The sequence below is a fragment of the Macrobrachium nipponense genome, chromosome 47, assembly GCF_015104395.2.
Source record: "Macrobrachium nipponense isolate FS-2020 chromosome 47, ASM1510439v2, whole genome shotgun sequence".
NCBI classification, from domain to species: Eukaryota; Metazoa; Arthropoda; class Malacostraca; order Decapoda; family Palaemonidae; genus Macrobrachium; species Macrobrachium nipponense.
This window is the reverse complement of record NC_087222.1, coordinates 12384957-12404711: the sequence shown is the minus strand read 5'-3', so window position 1 is coordinate 12404711 and position 19755 is coordinate 12384957. Positions and strand designations below refer to the sequence as shown.

At 43.3% G+C, this 19755-nt stretch overlaps 1 pseudogene; it reads right to left on the bottom strand.

The window, feature by feature from the left end:
- The window catches only part of LOC135204715 (gastrula zinc finger protein XlCGF57.1-like), a 215768-nt pseudogene that overhangs the window by 133271 nt on the left and 62742 nt on the right, over window positions 1-19755 (bottom strand).

Genomic DNA, 19755 nt, shown 5'->3' with positions numbered 1-19755 from the left:
GAAGAATTCAAGGTTCGCTTCGAAACCTCCTGCCAAGCTTGATCGATGAGTCGGATGCATATCACAACATCGAAATGCTCCTTCCAAAATTCACGCAAGGTGAGGTTTGTGGTATCAGTGATGTCTAAATATCTCTTGAAAAGATGTTTCGTATACAGCTTCTTAAAGTTCGATATCACTTGCTGGTCCATGGGCTGGAGGAGAGGGGTGGTGTTAGGCAGAAGATAAAGAACCTTGATAAAATAATACCCCGCTAGGAGATCTTTCTCGAGGCCAGGAGGGTGAGCAGGGGCATTGTCCAACAACAGCAGACATTTCAGAGGGAGGCGCTTCTCTTCCAAGAATTTCTTCAGTCGGGCCGAAACACAGATTTACCCACTTGGTGAACAAAAGTCTCGTTACCCAGGCTTTTGCATTAGCCCTCCACATCACTGGAAGCTTCTCCTTTAGCACTTTGTGGGTCTTGAAGGCTCGAGGAGTCTCTGAATGATAGACAAGTAGGGGCTTCACCTTGCAATCCTCACTGGCATTCAAAGTGCGAGCGTAAGCCTGTCTTTCATAGGCTTATGGCCGGGTAGCTTCTTCTCTTCTCCGTGATGTACATCCGACAAGGAATTTTTTTCCAAAAAAGGCCAGTCTCATCACAGTTGAAGACTTGCTGAGAACTGTAGCCTTCCTTGATTGTCATCTCGTCCAACGTCTTAATAAAGGCTTCGGCTGCTTTCGTGTCCGAGCTGCCCACCTCCCCATGCCGCACCACCGAATGGATGCCAGTCCGTTTACGGAATTTTTCGAACCACCCATGAGAAGCCTTGAACTCTGGGGTTGGCATCGATGTCCCTTCTCCTCTGTCGTCTTCGGCCTGGGCAATCAAATTGACGAAAATAGCGCTGGCCTTGTGGCAGATTGCCGTATCGGTTATTGTATCGCCAGAGATTTCTTTGTCTTTAATGCAGACAAGAAGCAGCCTTTCCATCTTGTCGTGCACGTGGCTCCTCTTGCTAGACAAAATAGTCATGCCCTTGGAAGGTGCAGCTGCTTTGATGGCTTCCTTCTGCTTAAGGATGGTGCCTATTGTCGACGGATTTCGGCCATATTCCTTGGTATTACAGTCGTGAGAGAGAAGGGTAATTTACCAAATTAGCAGGTGGGTTCAATGGACCATAATAATACAAAATAAAGGTATTTGAATGAGAATACGATCAAACAAGATTTAAATATAATAATGCAAAAAGTATTTACAAAACAATAGGACAAAATAAATAACAAATGACAAGTGACAACCACGTCTCGAAAAGTAATCGTACTTGAAATTAAGAACACTTGAAACAAAGCACAATTCGTTATTAAACCCTTACAACAATATTACTTATACTTATACTTAGCTTATAGATACATCACAATAAAGTGGACTGCTTCCCTGCCGGACACCAGAGTCCTTGGTTTAGTTGCTAAGTGGAGACTGATTCAAAATTACATTTAGGGGTCGAAGAAAGGTAGGATGGGCGGAGCAAGTAAGAACAAGGAGTGTGAAACAAGACCAACAAGTTTCTTGGAAAGGACAAAGGAAAGTGGTATACAGGGGAAAACAGTCAGGCAAAATATATACAATAATTATAATTATGTGGAAGGTGTAATACCTCCCCATAGAGGATCAAGCCCAGCGGAGTGGCTTGATCAAAGTTAAACACCTTCCTTCTCCTGAGAAGGTTGAGAATGGGCCCGTGACAAGGCATCAGCAAATACGTTGTCGCTGCCTTTGAGGTGCTTTATTTGAAGGTTGAAGTTTTGAAGATATAAAGCCCATCTTAGTAATCGCTGATTATGGGCCTTGGTGCGCTCAAGAAAGGTGAGGGGTTGTTGTGGTCCGTATAGACATGGATGACAGGAGCTCCTTGTAGATAACATTCAAACTTTTGGAGAGCAAGAACCAAACTTAAGAGCTCCTTCTCTATGGTACTGTAGGACAACTGATGAAGCTTGAAACTACTGGAGGTGTATCCTATTGGGTGGAGTACCCCATCAATTTCCTGCAACAGCACTCCTCCAGCACCAGTGTCGCAAGCGTCTACTTGCAAAGAGAAGGGTTTAGAAAAATTAGGACTGTGTAAGACTGGCTCACTACTCAAAAAGTATTTTAAATGTTCAAAATGCTGCCTGACATTTCTCATCCCATTCATACTTCTTTTTAGGCTGGTAAGACTATGTAAAGGGGCAAGCTACTGAAGCAAAATTACGGCAGAACTTCCTGTAATATGAAACCATACCCAGAAATCTTTTAAGGGATTTCCTAGTCTTAGGTTCTGGATAGTCAAGAATGGCATTAACATTTGCAGTTTTAGGCCTGACATTACCTCCACCTACAATATGTCCCAAGTAAGTAACTGTAGCTTGTCCAAAAACACATTTTTTTAAATTTATTGTTAACTGGGCTTCTCTTAATCTATCAAAGAGCATATTCAAACGTTTCATCAGCTCCTTCCAAGAATCTCCTATCACCAATATATCATCTAGATATGCAAATACTCCCTCTAGACCCTGAATGGTGTAGTTAATTATGCGTTGAAATGTGGATGGGGCATTTGTTAAACCAAAAGGCATTACTTCATACTGGAATAACCCAAAAGGAGTTATGAAAGAAACCGAAATAAGCTTGGCTCTAGATGTTAACTTCACCTGATAATAACCCCTTGTGGAGATCCTATTTTTAGCTACATACTTTGCTTGGCCCACAGAGTCTATAATGTCATCTAGACGGGGTAAAGGGTAACTATCCTTAACAGTAGCAGAATTTACTCTCCTGTAATCTGTACACAGTCGCATGCTGCCATCCTCCTTTGGTACCAATAGACAGGGAGACGCCCATGGTGACTTGCTTGGTTTAGCTAATCCAGTTCTCAGAAGATATTCCACTTCTTCTTTCATTACTAATTTCTTGGCCGGGCTGATGCGATAAGGGTGTTGTCGTATGGGAGCAGTTCCTGGTAGAAGTTCGATGTCATGGGTGAGAACTGTACACTGACCTGGATTTTCTCCATAAAGTTCTGGGTAAGAGCAAATAAGGTTTTGAAGTTCTGTTGATTGAAAAGGAGAAAGATGTTGACATGAGTTTTCAAAGGTTTTCAGGGCAGCATCATTATCTACAAAACGCCACGAATAGATGAATTCAGGTTCACTTACTTCAGGTTTCTCGTCCCTTGACCTTGACCTTAACATTAACATTAACAATTTTGTCTCCATAACCAGTTTCAGTATTCCTGGAATGATACCTTTTAAGCAAATTGGCATGGATAATTTGAGTACTTTTCCTTCTATCAGGGGTTTCTATCACATAGGTATGGTTATTGACATTTTTAACTACTTTATATGGACCAAAGAATTGGAGGAAAATGGGGATCCAGGGATAGGAAAGTATGCTAACACAAGATCTCCTGGGTTGAATTTCCTAATTTTAGTTTTTTTTTGATCATAATTATTTTTCATTTTAATCTGAGCTTTGCTTAAGTTTTCACTGGCTATTTTACGGACTTTGGAAAGGGTTTCCTTAAAGTTACTCAAAATATTGTTGAACAGTTACAGTCTGATGAGAGTCTGGGGGCTTTAACCATTCATCTTTAATTAATGCAAGGGGTCCTCTTAATAATCTCCCATATACCATTTCAAAAGGAGAAACACCTAGGGATTCCTGGGGGGACTCACGTATAGCAAACAACAAAAACTTTACTCCTTCATCCCAATCAAGATTGCTCTCTAAACAAAACTTTTTTAACATACTTTTAAATGTTTGGTGCCATCGTTCCAGGACTCCCTGAGATTCCGGATGATATGCAGATGATAAGCTATGTTTTATATTTAATTCCTTCAGGATTTCTGAAAAGAGTTTACTTGTAAAGTTAGAACCACGATCAGTTTGGATATCCTTGGGGATCCCGTAAGTAGTAAAGAAACTTAAAAGGTGTTTAGCATATTTTGGCAGATATATTCTTAAGTGGGATGGCCTCTGGAAAACGAGTACTGGGACATAAGAGTTAATAAATATTGGTTACCACCTTTCGTCTTGGGCAAGGGTCCAACACAGTCTATTACTAATTTCTCAAAGGGCTCATGTGGAACTAGTATAGGCTGTAAAGGGGCTTTAGGAATTACTTGGTTAGGGTTTGCAGCTATTTGGCATACATGACATGTCTTTATGAAATCTCCTACGTCTTTCCTCAAATTAGGCCAATAGAACTTATCAAGTATTCTATAGTAAGTTTTGTATTGTCCCAAATGACCACCTGGTCCATCATGTGCCATTTCCATTATATGAGTGCGTACCGAAGAAGGGACAACAATTTGGTATTTCTCACTCCAGGTATCGAGATTTGAATAGTTAGAAGGACGGTAAATCGCATTAGGATACCATTATTATGATAAAAAGAAGGGGATTTATTCAAAGATTTTATATCAACAGCCTTATCATGCAAACAAGATAAAGATTGATCTGACCTCTGGGCACTATAAGTTTTTATCTCTAGACATTACCTTAGCTAAGAAATCACTATCTACTTCAAAGTCATTTACCTTTTCTCCTGCTTGGGACCGAGTGACTATATGTGTTGGGGCTTGTTCAAGATCTACCTTATCCTCCATGGGGTATCAGTGACAATTAAATTTGGTACAATTAATTTCCCGGCTAAATCATTACCCAATAGCAATGAAACTCCTTTTACCGGCAATTCTGTATCAATAACCCCTAATTCAACTTTCCCCTTTTACAAGTGGGCAATCAGGTAAACACTGGCAAGGGGAATGGATGAGATTCCAGTAAGATCCCTTACAACCACCTTCTCACCTGTTAAATTATTCTCAACATTAGGTAAAAGCCTTACTATGCAACAAAGTTAAAGCAGCTCCAGTGTCTCTTAATATAGTGACCCTAGACTTCTGTTCTTTCTCCCCCAAGGTTATTATACCTTCAGACTTAAAATCATCAAATACATCGGGTACATTAGCTTGCACATGCGAAACAGGTTTAATCTGGGAGGTTGAAAATTTTACGTTGGGTTTCATAAAAACATTACGGTAGTTATCAGATCCTTTACATTTAGGGTCTTTACAATTACGAATAGTATGTCCCTTCTTTCTTACAATAACTACATTTAGGATTATCAGAACCTTTTGGATTATCCGAAATCTGCTGGATTTTCCTGAAACTGGTTTTACAAATACCTCAGCTTTTTTATTAGGAATACTCTTATGTATTAAGGAATAAGTGTCAGCCAAGGAAGCAGCCTTTAGTAAATCTTTCTCCTGCCTATCTTCAATATAGAGCATTACATTAATGGGAAGTTTCCTTTTAAATTCTTCAAGAACCATTAAATTTATCAGTTCTTCAAAAGAAGTTACTTCAGCACACTTTAAGCCATTTCTTTGAAAGCTCTAAGCTTGTCAGAAGCGAATTCTAAGAAAGTTTGGATATTTGATTTACATAAGTTACGAAAAGCTTGTCTATATCCTTCCTCTGTTATGGAAAATGCATCTAAGATTGCTTTCTTAACCTGTTTATAATCATTAGTATCATCCAGATGCCTAACAACTTTAGCAGCTTTACCTGACAATTTAGGTTTAAGGAGCCATACCCACTGTTCAACAGGCCAATTAAGGTGATTAGCAGTTTCCTCAAATACCCGAAAATAATCCTCGGGATCATACTCTGTGAATAAGGGGACTAACTTTATATTTTTAGTCAGGTCAAAGGGAGATAACTCTTGTTCAGTTTGCCTAATCTGAAGATTGATTGAAGCCCTCTCTTGTTCCACCTTTATAGCTAACCTAGCTTCTAATTCTAATTTAGCTTTTTCCTCTCTAGCTTGAAATTCTAACTTAGCTTTTTCTTCTCTAGCTTGAAATTCTAACTTAGCTTTTTCCTCTCTAGCTTGAAATTCTAACTTAGCTTTTTCCATTTCAAATTTTTCTCTTTCTTCCTTAAGAGAAAAATTCACTTCTCTTTTCAGCGGCTTGCAAAGCTAACTCTTCCTGTCTTAAAGCTAACTGAGCTTTTTCACGGTCTAACTGAGCTTTTTCACGCTCGAACTGAGCTTTTTCACGCTCGACTGCAAGACGTCAAACTCTAATTTTTGTTCAATTGTAAGGGAAGGGGTTTCTGGAACAAGATACTGCCTAGCTTCGTCACCCAAGGTTCCAATACGCATATAGTGATCTATTATCACTTTCCTAATGTCAAACTTACGCATACTAGAACGTAACTCAAGTTCTAAATGCCTAGCTAACTTCCATTAATTCAGATTTTTAGCATCGGTAAGAGTATGCAATTCAGAGGAAGGATCCCCCACAAACTTTTGAGTATTAAACTTCGCCATCGTGAAAAAAAAGAAACTTCAAGAACAATATAAACACCTGAATTAGAGTTTTACAATTCTTAAATTGGAGCCAACTTAGTTAAGCATTTACCACGCATGAAACCATAAACCACGCATAAATAGTAACCGATTAGATAAGTATTTATACACAAAACATTTTAGATACGGAAAAATGAGAATGAATAAGGACGCACTGGAAGTATTTTACTCCCGGTTCAAACCAAAATGAAGTCAACAGGAAGTACCGTCGCCTCAGCTAACAACCGTAACTTACTACACTTTGATTAGAACGGTAACTTCACGCACATATGTCGAGGCATTAACAAGATTCATACACTTTACAGAAATGAAAAACGCAAGAGGACTGGTATCTAAGGACCCAGGGAAAGACTATAAGTACGTAAAAGTCACAAATGATCAAGAGAAATGAATTTTTAACAATGGTACGACAGATTAACTTTTTAACCAGCGCACTGAGTCTCAGTTAGGAGAGGAGGGAGGGGAAAACCATAACAAGGTTACCGGCAGTCGTTTACCAAAACAGAAGTGGCCACCTTCGGTCACCGAAAAATTTACGCACAATGAAAATAAATTCTTCAGCGATTTAGCAAACACAAAAAACAGTCACCTAACTAACTATTACTCATATTATATCAAGCAAGGTTTAATAACGAATCACCAACTACATAAACAACTGATTCTTAACGAGGTTGTCAATTATTACATACTCGAAGTTAAGCAAAAATACATCCCGGACAGGCCCATAATATTATTACAGTCGTGAGAGAGAAGGGTAATTTACCAAAATTAGCAGGTGGGTTCAATGGACCATAATAATACAAAATAAAGGTATTTGAATGAGAATACGATCAAAACAAGATTTAAATATAATAATGCAAAAAGTATTTACAAAACAATAGGACAAAATAAATAACAAATGACAAGTGACAACCACGTCTCGAAAAGTAATCGTACTTGAAATTAAGAACACTTGAAACAAAGCACAATTCGTTATTAAACCCTTACAACAATATCACTTATACTTAGCTTATAGATACATCACAATAAAGTGGACTGCTTCCCTGCCGGACACCAGAGTCCTTGGTTTAGTTGCTGAGTGGAGACTGATTCAAAATTACATTTAGGGTCGAAAGAAAGGTAGGATGGGCGGAGCAAGTAGAACAAGGAGTGTGAAACAAGACCAACAAGTTTCTTGGAAAGGACAAAGGAAAGTGGTATACAGGGGAAAACAGTCAGGCAAAATATATACAATAATTATAATTATGTGGAAGGTGTAATATTGGCGATCACACTCAATCGCATGCCAGCTTCATACTTCTTGATAACCGCCATTTTTGTCTCCAAAGAGAGCATCCTCTTCTTTTCTACTTCAACTTTCTTGGGACCCATGACTACGTATATACTGTACGTAATTAAGTTATGTAGTACGTATACTTATGTAGTAAAGTTCTCACACAACACGATAAAGTAGTACTACAACGAAATCACTGACAAATGTACGTTAATAAACGAAGTTGTATAGAACGAATAAATTCTGTGTGCTTATGATAACGATGCTGATGGTGAGTGGCCGAAAAAGCACGCCGCTACGTAGATGCCTGATGGGATTATGGGAGAGATGCTGACCAATAGGAGAGCAGGATCTTATGGCCGTGACTAGCATCAGGAACCAATGGGAGAGTGGGAGGATGGTGGCGAGTCTACTCAGTTGGCGGCATATGAGTTTTAAAATTGTTATCGGTGGTCTGGGCGAATCTCGGGACTTTACAGCAACAACCTTTCGTACCCTGTAGCCAGCCAAAAAATCTTTAAAGTTGAGCCTTTCGTATGTCGAGGTACCACTGTACTGGGTGAGTTTCATGTAAAAAACAGAGGTTTTGGTGAGCAGTATGGAAGATTGAGGCAGAAAAGTAATACAAAAAAGAAGAGGCTCAATTATAAAACAGGAGAAGTTTAAATATCACAATTCTTAAAAGTAAATTGCATTTTTCCTAACTATACAGACCTGAGGTCCTTTACATAAGGAATTACTTTCAGAATAGGCTGCAAATCGGTTGTAAGAGAATAACGAGGTAGTTAGGCAGTAACTGCTTGTCCAAGTCGGGAGTCCTGCCCGACCAGACATAAACATTACACTTTGCTTTAGGCCCAGGAACAGATTGAGGGGTGGCATGAGGTGGGCAAAAATGTAAAGAATAACAACAAGGTAGTTAAGCAGTTACTGCTTGTCCGATAGTCAGGAGTCCCGCCCGACCAGAATACAAATTGAAGCTCTCTGCCAGGTTGTTCCCTATATAAGACCCAGTAGTGGGCGGAGCATTCCAGCTACATCGCAACCAACACTAGCGCTACCATAGATTTTCAATTGTTAGGCTGCCATAGGTAGGAAGCTCTTAGCTATATAATTATTGGGTAAGTTCCATATAAAAACTGAGATTTTGGTGAGCAGTATGGAAGATTGAGGCAGAAAAATAAATAATACAAAAAGAAGAGGCTCAATTATAAAACAGGAGGAGAAGTTTGAATATCACAATTTTTAAAAGTAAATTGTATTTTTCCTAACTATACAAACCTGAGGTCCTTTACGTAAGGAATTACTTCCTGAGTATGCCAGAAATTGGTCGTAAGAGAATAACAAGATAGTTGGGCAGTAACTGCTTGTTCCCTAATTGGGAGTCCCGCCCCACCAGATGTAAACATTCCACTTTGCTTTAGGCCTAGGAACAGATTAAGGGGTGGCATGAGGAGGGCATAAATGTGAAAGGACCTCAGGGACCAGATTAAAGGGTGGCATGAGGAGGGCATAAATGTGAAAGCACCTCAGGGACCAGATTAAAGGGTGGCATGAGGAGGGCATAAATGTGAAAGGACCTCAGGTTTGTATAGCTAGGAAAATTACAATTTACATTTTAAATTTGTGATTTGTTCGTACACATAATACAAACCATCGGTCCTTTACATAAGGAAGACTCACTGATTGGTGGGAGGAATCTGATGGAGTCTTGTGAACAGACTGGTGTTCGCCCAACCAAGATTCCCAAACAGGTCATAAGACCGAGGGAGGGGGGGAGGGGGTGAATCTTGCCAATGTCCTCTTCCCCCCTTGTTTGTTAGGGAAGAGATGGATATTTGCTTCTACAAGCCTAATGAAAGGGAAAGAATGGAGCTTAGTAATATAGCTTACTTGCATCAACCACCCTTTCCAGCATGTGACGACCGCAGCTTTCTGTCCGAAGAGAAGCCAGTCACACTCTCATTAACACCCATTTATATGGTTACACAAGGCAAGATGCAACTTTGTCCAGTTAGAGGAGCTGGTACGCTTACACAACTGTGAGCAGCCACCACAGGTCCCAAGGAAAAAGTATCCAAGGACCTATGAGCAATATCCCAAAGGTAGAAAGAGGTGAATGTGGTCTGGTTGGATGAAACCCCTCCTTTCAGTACCTGTGGAACCAACAGGTTCTTGCATGGGCTCTCGACGAAAGGTACCAGTGTCAAATCTACCTTAAGAGGAGTACGCTTTCCTAATCACCTCACGAAGCCAAAAAGAGATAGTGTTTTTGGACACCTCTTTCTTGGTCAACCTGGTGCTAATGAAGAGGAATCAACACTTAGACTGGAGATGCTAAGTTCTCTTCAGATGGCGCCGTAGCACGCTAATGGGACTAAGTAACATCTCGTCTGGGTCATTACCACAAAAGTCCTCTAGGGAGGAGATCGTAAAGGACTCGAATCTATCGCCAGGGACCGGAGGATTCTGAGTCTTCACAACAAAATATGGGACGAAATCGAGCAAAAGAGATCGCCATCCCCTCGAGTGTTTAACATTGTAAGAGAGACCATGAAGCTCACTTACTCACTTCATCAATTCCAGGGCCAGCAAAAAGATGGTCTTAAGGATCAGATCCCTGTCTGACGACTCTCGAAGAGGCTCTTAGGGTTCACAAGCCAAGCTCCTTAAGACAAGAGTCACATCCTACTCAGGGGGCCTGAGTTCTCTGGGTGGGCAAGACCTCCCAAAGCTCCTCCTAAGAAGAGATATTTCCATAGAAGAGGAAGAATGCACTCATTGCAGTTTCAGGACCAAGGCCAAGGCAGACATGTAGCCCTTAACTGCAGAGACAGAGAGGAACTTCTCTCAGCGAAGAAAGACTAGAAAATCCACGATCTGTTGAAGAACGGCTCTGAACAGAGATAGACCCTGTTCACGACAACAACCATAGAAGACAGACCAGTTTCCCTGGTACACAGCTGTAGATGACTGTCTGAGGTATCCTGCCATCTCTGTTGCTGCTAGGCAAGAAAATCCTCTTGCTCACAAGAGATGGTGGATAACTGCCAGCCGTGAAGACATAGGAAATGTTCTGCTAAGTGGTACCGTTCTACGTGCGGTTAATACAGAAGTTTGTGCCATAGGGGAATCTCTCGAGGTGCCTCAGAGAGAAGAGCCAACAGATTGGGATATGAGCTACCAGGATCATCCGAGGATTGCTGGTGACCACCACTTCGAGGTTGTCCCATGGATGTTGGAACACGTCCTCTGCAGCTGCCCATGGGTCTGGCATGATGGAGAAGAAACCTGGAAGTTTTCTGTTGTGCCAAGTGGTGAACATATCCACCACTGGACAACCCCACAGGTCGAACAGCCTTTCTGCCACGTCTGGGTGTAGAAACCATTTGGTCCTTATCACCTGATTCTGACGGCTGAGCTTGTCTGCCACTTCATTCCTCTTGTCTGAAATGTATCTGGCTGACAGCTATACCGAGTGCGCTGCAGCTCACTTATGCACCTGCACTGTCAACTGATGCAACGGAAGAGACACTAAGCCTATCTATTTCTTGACATATGCCACCACTGTGGTGCTGTCGCTCATCAACACAATGGAGTGTCCCATCAATCTATCCCGGAACTCTTGGAGAGCTAAGAAAGACGCTTTGAGTTCCAGAAAGTTGATATGAAGGTGCTTGTCGTGTCGATTCCACACCCCTGTCATCTAGCCACCAGGCTAAATCCTTCCTTACTTCCTCTGTTAGAGGAATGAGGACAGATTGAGGATCTCGAGATTATGACCAATACTCCTTTAGTCTCCATTGTAGAGACCGCAGGTGAAGACGCCTGTGAGGGACTAACATCTCTAGTGACGACAGGTGACCGATCACGACTTGCCAAAGCTGAGTTGGCTGTTCCTATCCAGACAAACAGTTAAGCTGCCTTCCTGAACTTGCTGATCCTTGAGTCTGCGGGGAAGACTGCTACTGCATCGATCAGTATGCCCAGGTACTTTATCCTCTGCTTGGGAATGAGATTTGACTTTTCAAAATTTATCACGATCCCTAGATAGTAACAAAAATCAAGAAGTCGATCCCTGTCCTGTAGCAAATGCGAGAGCAAGCTTGCCAGGACTAGCCAGTCATCGAGATACCTCAAGAGGCGTATCCTGACTGAGTGGGCCCAAGCTGACACCAAGGTGAACACTCGCATGAACACCTGAGGGGTGGTCGAAAGTCCAAAACAGTGCCCTGAATTGGAACACCATCCCCTCTAGGATAAAACGAAAGTACTTCTTGGAGGAATGATGGATGGGTATCTAAAAATACGCATCCTTCAGGTCCAACAAAAGCATGAAGTCATTCTCCCTGATAGGGGAGAGCACAGAACATGATGCTGTCTCCATCTTGAACCAAGTCTGGCGAACAAAACAGTTCAGGGGAGAGAGATCTGTCACTAGTCTCCGCCCCCGTAGCCTTCTCCACCTAAAAAGTCGGTTGTAGAACCCTGGTGACAGATCTTGAATGACTTCCCCAGCTATCTTACTCAGCATTGATAGCACTTCTTCTTTCAGTGCCAGATCCTTGGCAGAACCAGGGATATATGTCTGAAGTTGGACTGGATGGTCAGTGAGGGGTGGGCTCACCTTGAAGGGAAGAAGATATCCCTCCCAAAGGACATCTACAACCCAGGTCTCGGCTCTGTAGCGCTCCCATGTTGCCCAATGGCTCACCAGGTAAACCCACCCCCCAAACGATGGCAACAGCTGAGGGGGAACACTGTCCCTAGCGTTTCCCCTTCTTACTCTTTCGCTTACCTCCCTTCCGGCGAGAGAAGGGGTGCTGAGAGGGGGCTGATGATTCCCTTTCAGAGTGAAGGAGTAAGTCTGTGCCTTTCCTCAGGCCCCTCTAGAAGGAGGAGTCTTCTTGGGGGCAGAGGAAAAGCTAGTCTGACTCTGAGGCCTAGCTGCAGTTGCATGAGACGGCCCGGATGTCTTGGCAACTGCCTGGTAGACAAGACGATCACTGTCTTCAGCTCTACGCGTGTGTACTGCAGCATCCACCATCTCCCTAGGAAAGAGAGGAGGAACCCAGCAAAGGTCCATTCCTAAGACCCAATGCTGACTCTGGGCTCACTGACCTGGTAATACGATTTAGGACAGCATCCCTCCTACTAAGAACAAGGTTGGGCCACAGGTTTGCAGTCTGGTGGGCCAGGTAGGAAATAGCCCTACCGCCAGACTGACAAAGTCTCCCGAAAGCTGAGTCTTTTCCGGGAGCTATTTGTCCCAAAGAAGCAGTGACTCTGGATACTGTGAGGGACCACAGTATCCAGAGGTGATTCTACTTGAATCTGTAGCACCTTCTGTCGGAGAACCTTTGGTTCGCGCAGCATGAGGCAAGCAGGAGTTAGCCGCACTAGCTGTGTTAATCTGTTTGGTCGGCAAAGGGTTCTCCGAGGGCAAGTAAAATAGCCTCTGTCAAGGTAGAGGAGGGGGAAGCAGCTTGTCTGATCTGTTGGCCCTAAGTGAACTCTCTTCTCCGTGACAAGATTGTTCACCTGGCCTAACACATCTTCAGATAAGGAAGACCAAGGTAACTCCACAGAAGCTCTGGGTTCCTTCTTAGGACCCCAGAACAACTCTAACTGTGAAGGGCGGTCAGAGGGAGCTACCATCGATCTTCCCCTAGGTCATTGTGTTGACGAGTTCAGTGCAATGACCTCCGCAAAAGACCTCTGAATCTCGGGAGTGACTGTCCTGAGAGGAAGGACCTTCAAGTCCTTCCAGGGTGAGTCCCTGCCTCGATTCTCGTTTTTCAGAGGGAAGAGCCTCGACAGACACCCTATGATGTTCTCGAACCACTTATGCATACAACATCTCGGGTCCTAAGACCGAACAGGGAACGTACACTCACGTGGCCGAACTGTGAGGAGAACACTCATCACAGTTCCCCCTGGTTGCGTCACTCCTCCTGGTGTATCCTGAGGAAGTTGAAGAGACAGGTGAGGAAGATCCGATGCTCCCCTCGGTCTGCTAGCAGAACTAGCAGATGGAGCGGGACGTGAACGATTACCAACCCTCGGTGATGATCGGATCACGGGTCTAGAGGAGTGTTCTCCCTGTGGAGAAGCACTACTCCGAGGACAGTAGCGACGCCCTCTCACATCAGGGGAAGCGCTACTCGATGCCTGGACTGTACTCATGACTGTCGATCAGGTGAAGAATAGTGTTCACTAGCGTGACGAGAGAGGGTACCGTCCCTATGATGCATCACAGGCTTTGAAGAGGCCAAAACCTCTCGAGAGGACAGAATGAGGGACTTCCTACCAGACTCGACGAGCACACAGTCCAGTAGGACCATTACGTCACCTCTGGGAGCCGAGTGATATGTATGCGAGTGATCGTCAGAAAGGCGTAAGTCACCTGGACGACTTACCCCTTCCTCCGCATCATGCCAGAGTCATGACGATGAATGGACTCAGCGTCACCGACTCTAGCTGCACGCTCATCTGTAGATGAGCGTTCACTCGGGGAAACTCAAGGATAAGAACCCGGGACGGTCCCGGTCCTAGAGGCAGAACCTCTAGGACTAGGTGCAGAAAATAAACCGTAGCATGAACTTTTGTGGTCCCCCCACCCTCCCCACCCCCCCGTGCACTCATAGGGGCGGTGAGGTGGTTCCCGCTTCCGAAGCAATGGGAGGACCAGCGGAGGGACCACATTATGTCTCACCAGAATGGCTAGACAGACCCTTAGAAGCCACGGAATGCGACTTCATGGCGGGAGGGGGGAGATAGCCTTCTTCTTCTTCTTCAGCAGGGGAGCCTCAGAAGAAGTGGAGTAGGCAGCAGACGACAACGACAAAGACGAGGAGGAAGACAATGACACCTTTCACTTCTTCTTCTTCATCAACTTCCTCAGAACGGCAGTCAGATCCCCCATCCAGGGCGCGACTGGGGGCACAGACGCCACAGCAGCACTCGCATGGTGAGGAACAGGTACAGCAACAGACATGGGAACAGAGATGGGTGGAAGATCCAGTGGGGACAGTGTCTGGGGTCTATCATAGTTGTCTGGGGGAGAGAGGACTGCATAGCCTGGAGGAGGAGACAGAAAAGGTTCCGTCCTCGAAGTATGCGGCACAAACGACACGACCACAGAAGGTGTTACTATGGGAACTTGTTGGGTATACACAAGGTGAGGCAGTGCCACATACACAGGCATTAACAGAGTCGTCATTGTCCCAGTAGCTGCACCAAGAGTCACAAGAGCTGACATAAAAATGATCCATCAGCCCCTGGTAAGGAGTGCCAGGCAAATTCAACTTCACCCATGCCTGTTGCAAATCCCTGACCGTGGAGACAGACACACCTGAGTGAGCAAAAGTTGTGTTAGTGGTGGGAATTCCTGTTCCCTTTGGAGTAAAAAGATCCCCTCCCGAGTGAACAGAAGCTTCCCGAATACAGCCCCTGGTTGGCATGCCTCCCCACCCTCTTCTATTTTCGACGAATCAAATGAAGAAGCAGATGGAGACATTTCTCCCGAAGGGGAAACAGCGAGATAGGGAAGATTATGCGGACGGAAAAAGGAAGACGAAAGATTAGCCACCAACGGAGTCAACGGGGGTGTGTAGCATTCCGACAAAGGCTTGGAAGGCTTTCCCGAGATGGCTTCCTCCCCTTGTATCTCCCACACTGCTCTGCCAACCAAGAGATACAAGCATCATATTTATTATCTAAAGAACACTCATGCCCTCAGCTCTTCATGCAGAGGACACGACAGTCCACTTCCTCTTTGGAATGGAAACTACCACACTTTCTGCCCCCAACTCCATGGCAAACGCATTGCAAGAATGAAGGGTGACAAGGTTTATCTGAGTTTTGGGTTTGCATGATAAAAGCAAACAACAAAACAATCATTCACAAAGATACAACAAAAAAAGGTCTCACAATTCTCGACGACAGAGAGAACAAAGAGCATGTCTGAAGTGGAATGTTTACGTCTGGTTGGGTGGGTCTCTCGACTAGCGAACAAGCAGTTACTGCCTAACTACCTTGTTGTTATTCTCTAATGACTGACTTCCTGAAAGTAATTCCTTATGTAAAGGACCGAGGGTTTGTATTACGTGCAGGAACAAACTTAGGATCTACTTTAAGCCAAGAGGGAGGATAATGAGGCCGAAATGGACAGTAGTATAAAAGCTGTGTTGGGAAGTGGAGAGAGGTAGCTGGAGTAGCATGTGATAAGAAAGTTCCAAACAAGCTAAAAGTCAAGATCTATAGCACAGTGACAAGACAAGTGTTAATACATGGATCAGAAACATGGGCTCTAAGAAGAAAACAGGAAGTAAAGCTTGGGAGAACGGAGATGAGAAAGCTGAGGTGAATTATGGGAATATCACTGGCTGAGATTTTGGAAAATGATGAAATAAGAAAGACATGACTGAGATAGTACAGGCATGTGTTGAGGATGGGGAGGGAGTGAAGAGGGCTTGGGAAGAGCCTGCTGGAGGAAGAATATCGAGAGGGACACAGAGAATTGGATGGCCAGATAAAATGAAGGAAGATATGGAGGGAAGAGGTTTGGTGGAAGATGATGTCTTTAATAGGAGGCAGTGGAGAAGGTGCATCAGGCAACTGACGCTTTAATGTAGGGATAACGGTGGGAAAGATCCTTCTTGAGGTCTCTTTTCTGCAGGATCAATTCAAGGATGACACAGCAAACGAGATACATGCTGTTCAATGGAAGGAAAAAAAGACTGATCTAAAATATCTCGATGGTGTGGACAAGAGACAAGAAGCAGCTGACTAGAAATAGCACAAGTGGGCAAAACAGAAGAGGGACTAGCAAGCAGGTTCTTTTATATCGTGGAGAAAAACCATAAATGAACACTAAAATCTAAATGAATGCCTCCACTAGCATCTAATTCAACAAGAAATCAAGTGACACAATACACCTTTTGGCTTATCAATTTGCTCAACGTTTTGATTTGCTACTCATTAGTTGCTGGCACCAAGACCAATACCTAGAAACTTTATGACATGGACAAATTAAGGATTCTCTAGATATAAATGTTTATGCAAGATTTCAGATGCAGAAGACTACGTTTCAACAGACCCTGGCCCCATTTAACTATCAGTTATTAAGCCTTGGCAGGCCCCATCTGTGAAAAGCAATATTATGCTTCACACATTGTTTGATAAATTACTAATCAAAATATTACTCTCACTCTTGTGTCATTTCTAATCACATTATTTGTACTTTTTGGTATGTTGACATTTAAAACAGTGTCTCTGTAACAAGATGAAAACGCGAAAATTTAAGTCAGTGCATCATGAATAACTGACAGACTGGCTTTTGAACAATGTGTTTGTGTATGACTAAAGATTCAACAAAGCTTATATCAAATACTACATATAATTTAAGGGCGTTCTCTCTAACTTCAATTACTTCACTTTTATATCACTTACCTAGAGTATGTTGTTGAGGAAAATTAACTCTATGCTAAAGAAAACACGTTCCTTCGCAGATTATCAGAGATCATCCATAACAAAACAGGTTATCTGTGGCAAAGAAATGTGATCTCCATCAGCACATCGATGTTTTCTATATACAATACAGTATCAATGAGACTGTACACTAGGCACTTGCAGACTTAATGCAAATGTTGGAATAATGCAGAGCAAAACATGTGTGAAAAAAATCTAATGTTTCTGGGTACTTCCACATTAATATAAACTAAAAATATGTAATTTTAAAATTTGTTACTTTCACATAAACATTACAAAATAAAAATATATTGCAGAACTAGTCTAAAGCTTTATTTGCATAGGTTTACATATACACCACTTAAAAAAGAAAGTACAATAATTCTGCAATGATGATATATAAGTAGCATTCTAGGTTTGGTTACAATTGACTACAAGACCAAAAAATTACTAATTCCAGCAATGCATTCACTCAGTCTTGCCAAAATGCAGAATAACAAAACTCTGTGGAAGTTGATAACGTATTTGAGTGCAGACAAGAACCCAAGATGGTACTTGTCATAGAGGCCGATCCTCTAGGGCTAGGTGTAGGAGTAAGAACCAAAGCCTGAACTCCTATGGTCCCCAATCCAAGGTGTCACTGGAGTGGCTGCCAAAGCAGCAGGCTCCGGGATAGCAGGGGCAGAAGATGCCAATACTGTGACAGCACTTGCATGATCAGGAATTAGTACACCAGCCAGCACAGGCATGGATGACACAGGCTGGAACACTACAAGAGGGAGGTCCAATGGTGGATAGCACCCTGGGAGGTTGTTCAACAAAAGTCGCAGGAGGAGACAAGACAGTGTAACCTGGAGGAGGAGGAGGAGGCAGGAATGGATGTGCCTCTGACAAATGTGGCCCAGATGTCATCACCACCAAAGGTATTACAGTGGTAACATGTTGAGTGTACACCAAGTGCGTTGGGGCCACATATCCAGGTACAGATACAGTTGTTGTTGTCCTTGCTGCAGATCCATGCGTCACAGTGGTAGACATAAAATGTACCATTAGCCCCTGGAGAAAAAGTCGGGTTAGTAGAAGATACGACGAAGCAGAGGGAGAAATTACCCCTGAAGGGAAACAGCAAGTTAAGTAAGCTTACGAAGAGGGAGGGAGAAAGAACGATGAAGAATTGACCACCAACAGTCTTCCCCCAAGATCGCTTCCTCCCCTCATACCTTCCCCACTGCTGTGCCGACCAGGATATACAAGTATTGCAGGTGTTGGACCTATCACACTCATGCCCTCAGCACTTCGCACACAGGGTGTGAGGATTTATCTCCGCTCGGGAGCAGAAGCTACCACATTTCCTAACCCTGACTCCAGAACAAATGCGCTGAGAGAATGGGGGGCGCTTAGGCTTATGCAATTCCTGGGTTTGCATGTTGCTTTTGATAATTCAAACAAAAATGCAAACAAACAACACATTCACAAAACCAGGAAAGATCTTACGAAAAGTAGCAGAAAATGGGGTGGAGAGTGAGATCACATCTGTTCACCATGCCGGTGGCAAAGTGGAATGTTTACGTCCAGTCGGGCAGGATTCCTGACTACCAGACAAGCAGTTACTGCCTAACTACAGTGGTATCTCGACATACAAAAGTCCCAGCTTACGAAAAATTCAAGTTACGAAAGCAAATACGAAGATTTTTTTGGCTATACATAAGAAAATAATTCAGGTTACGACAGGTTGTTGCTGTAAAGTCCCGAGATTCACCCGGACCGCCGAGAACAATTTTAAAACTCGCTCGCCGGCAACTGAGTAGACTCGCCACCATCCTCCCACTCTCCCATTGGTTCCTGATGCTAGTCACCACCATGAGATCCTGCTCTCCTATTGGTCAGCATCTCTCCCATCGTGCTCTACGTAAAGGCGTTCTTCTTCAGCCATTGCTTCGCACCAGCGTTAACGTACGCACGTGGAATTCGTTTGTTCGTATATACGATTTCGTTTGTTAATGTAAATTCGTGTTAGTGATTTCATTGTACTACTTTATCGTGTTGTGTGAGAACTTAATTAGTATACTACATAACTTAATTACGTACAGTATAGTCTGGGTCCCAAGAAAGTTGCTGAAGTTCACGGAAAGAAGAGGATGCTTTCTGTACAGACAAAAATGGAGATAATTAAAAAGTATGAAGCTGGCATGCGGTTAAGTGTGATCACTAAGGAATACGGCCGAAATCCGTCGATGATAGGCACCATCCTTAAGCAGAAGGAAGCCATCAAAGCAGCTACACCTTCCAAGGTGAGCCCCGTGCATGATGAGATGGAGAGGCTGCTTCTTCTATGGATTGAGGACAAAGAAATCGCTAGGGGCTACGATAAACGAGACAGCAATCTACCAGAAGGCCAGCGCTATTTTTGGCGATTCGATTGCCCAGGCCGAAGACGACGGAGGAGAAGGGACATCGACGGCAACCCCAGACTTCAAGGCTTCTCGGGGGTGGTTTGATAAATTCCGTAAATGGACTGGCATCCATTCGGTGCTGAAGAAATTGAAATTTTGTAAAAAACGTAAAGTATAAAAAAGTAAAAAAAAATGTAAAAATAAAAAGACAAAAAAA